The sequence below is a fragment of the Medicago sativa genome, chromosome 3, assembly GCF_051527215.1.
Source record: "Medicago sativa cultivar Bolivia chromosome 3, Bolivia_mono, whole genome shotgun sequence".
NCBI classification, from domain to species: Eukaryota; Viridiplantae; Streptophyta; class Magnoliopsida; order Fabales; family Fabaceae; genus Medicago; species Medicago sativa.
The window spans coordinates 44,436,206-44,439,215 of record NC_140751.1 but is presented as its reverse complement, the minus strand read 5'-3'; the positions used below and the strand labels follow the sequence as shown (position 1 = coordinate 44,439,215).

Genomic DNA, 3,010 nt, shown 5'->3' with positions numbered 1-3,010 from the left:
TATCATTTCTGTTTTCCACTAGCTAACATTCATTTTTTTCCTTCCAAACTTGGTTTTGTCATGTAAAACACAGCCGAGTTCTCGACAACATTCATATCACTGACTTCAAAATTCAAAGTCTTCCCCTGTTTTTTCCATGCCATTTTCTTTTGTGTTATTTCTTTTTTCATGCTTTCCCATTAGGAAATATCTTATATAATCGCACTAGATTCTCCTAACAAATGTCATTAAGCTACCAACAAATTTTTTTTTGTGGTGGCCGAGGTTTTGTTAGCTAATATTTTTAAAGAGCTATCTTAAATGCAGTCAAACCAAGGTTGACCTTATAATCGAAGAAATGAAGAATGCTCTCTTATTCTTATGTATTTAAATCGAAGTTGGACTTGCTGGAAATGCTCGAAGCGCGTGTTTCAGTTCGACAGACGTGAGTATCGAAAAGCAGTTTGTTTCGGATAAGGTCAAGCAACGGATATTTCCAAGGCACATACATTCGAAATTCAAATCGAATAGATAAGTGTTGTTAGTTTATAGCAGTTGTAGTTTCAAATTCAAATTTAGGTAGTTATTTCTATTAGTATAAATAGTAGTTTCTCGCAAGAGAAAGAGGTCACAATCCAATCATACACAAAAATTACACTCAAATTATCCGCATGGAAGAGAGAAACGAGTCACAAGTTGCAATGTATGAATATGTGTACCAATTTACATTCAATCAATGCAATTTAAGTTTATTTGTGTTATTGGTGTTTGTTTGTGTTGTTGTTCATTATATCGTGATATTCAATTTTCTACTGGTGTGTTCTGGATTGTTGTGTGACACTGTTTGTTCAAGGTTGCTATGTGAATGATCTTGCCATGTGAAGTTTTTCTTTGTAAACACATATTGTCCTGGTTGTTATGATTTTGCCATAGTCCACAAGCATGAAGGATTTTTCAAAGTGATAACTATACTCTGCCGAATAATAATAATTTTTGGTGATATGATGAGTCTGCTTGAGAGTCAATTTGGTAGTTATCTTAGAGTGCTTTCTCATTTCTTTAGAAGTACTAGCTAGACTTGTGAATTACTCTGGTTTTGTATTTTACTCTAATCAAATTGGTTCTTTCTGGATTTTTTTTTTTTTTTTTTAGGAAAAATTTCACCCTTGTTCACAGAGAGACACTGGCCAAAGCGTTGGATGAACTTGGCAATAATCCGGGTGCAATACTTAGCGATGAACGTTATAAAGATGCTTTTTATGGTGTCTCGGAGGAAATACTAAAGCGTAAAATCCAAAAATTTGAAGACTATTACGACTACATTTGCAAAGATCCTTCTTGGAAGAAAAGGCCAGGGAGTTATTTGGAGGGACCTAGTGCTACACGGCCCAGGCTGATTAGAGAGGCGTCTTCCTCGCAGCCAGCCCGAGCCCAAGGGGCACTGCAGGAACAGATTCAACAGATGTGCAATACCGCGGTTGATGCGGCTTTTGAAAGTATTCTTCCAATCCTAAGCCTAGCCCCAGCCCAAGGGGCGTCTTCCTCGCAGCCAGCCCAAGGGGCGCAGCGGGAACAGATTCAACAGGCGTTTGATACGGCTCTTGAACGTATTCTTCCAATCCTAAAAGACCTTCTGGACCGTCGTCCCCCCAACGATAATGACAATCTTCAGTAATAGGTATTAATAAAATGAAATTTTGCTTTTTGCTTTATTATATTGCTAAGATTTCAGCCGTAGATCATATTTAAGGCCGTAGAGGTTCCACATTCAAGTAACATTACTCTCCAATAGCTTATGTCACAATTAATTGTTCAATATCATCCTTTTTACTGCACATATGGATGCTCATAATTAATAGTTCCGTTCCTGTACACATGCTCATAGTAGTTATATTATATGGGTTTTTTAGCCTTTTAATTAACTTTGTTACTTCTGTAAAAATAAAAAATAACTGTTTCTTTGGACCATGCAGGACCACCATAAGCAGAAAGTAAGCCACTGATCATGCTCATAGAAAGAGGCCCTCATCAATTGTTGATGCTAGCTTGTTTTCATCTTGCACTCTGTACATGCTGTTTATCCTTTAGATTTAATGGATATTATGTTATATGATGTTTAAGGATAATTTACATTACACATGTTTCTTGGTTCATTATAGATGGTAATTTTATTTGGATAATTTACCTTCCTTCTGATTGAATTTTTTAAAAAGTTGATAGTTCACAAGTACAAAATTAAAGTTGGTTCTTTACTTCCCCCGTATAAAAAATTTATAGAAGACTATTCATCGTTTTTTTAGGAATTATTCGTTAACAGTTTTCTGGAATCTTATTGACCTTTTCTTCTAGCTTCTGAGTGGTGTCTTTTAAGCTTCTCCAGTATTTCTGATGCTCTAATACATGTTCAATTCATTGATGGATTTATTCTATGATCCTGCACACTTGAACAAATATTAGCACATCCAATTGTTGATCAATACTTTGTTATCATCAAAATCTTAGAGGAATTGTACAAACCAATTTTTTTTCCAACATTCTACTCCAGTAAGGAGATGCCACGTAGTCAAAAATCCAGAGATATCGGGAGCGTGCTGAAGTTATTTGATGACAGTTGTGTTTTTCAAAATGATGATATGTCCCACTAACTTTATGAGAAAGTGGCGCGCCATAAGGGTTTTTTTGTAGGATGTGAGTTGAAAGGACAAGTTTGAAAGCAGAGATGGTGTCATTATATTTTTCTTGGAAACATAAAATTTCGATCTCCTCTTTTATTTATAAATTCAATCGAAAATGACATTTTTGGGGGCCAATTTGTTAGCTTGTATTTCTAAGTGTTTGTCTTCGACGTGAGAAAGTTATTGTTGAAAAGGAATTTTCTTCAATTGTAGGCTGGATACAAAGGCATTCGACAAGAGTCAATTTAAATTAACATTTTCAAGTGTTGAGTTCGACTTGAAAGAATTTAAATCCTCTCTTGAAGGGGCAAGATCAAAGGTCCAAGACACGTAGAAAGCAGGTCAAGTCTATTGAA

The 3,010-nt window shown here is 35.5% G+C and overlaps 1 long non-coding RNA gene across 1 annotated transcript; it reads left to right on the top strand.

Moving 5' to 3' along the window:
- The first annotated feature begins 1,131 nt into the window (after positions 1-1,131).
- LOC146937633 (uncharacterized) lies at positions 1,132-2,159 on the top strand. The gene is made up of 2 exons (XR_015030991.1): positions 1,132-1,657; positions 1,953-2,159. It is a non-coding gene; the product is annotated as an uncharacterized LOC146937633 (long non-coding RNA).
- Positions 2,160-3,010: the final 851 nt, after the last annotated feature.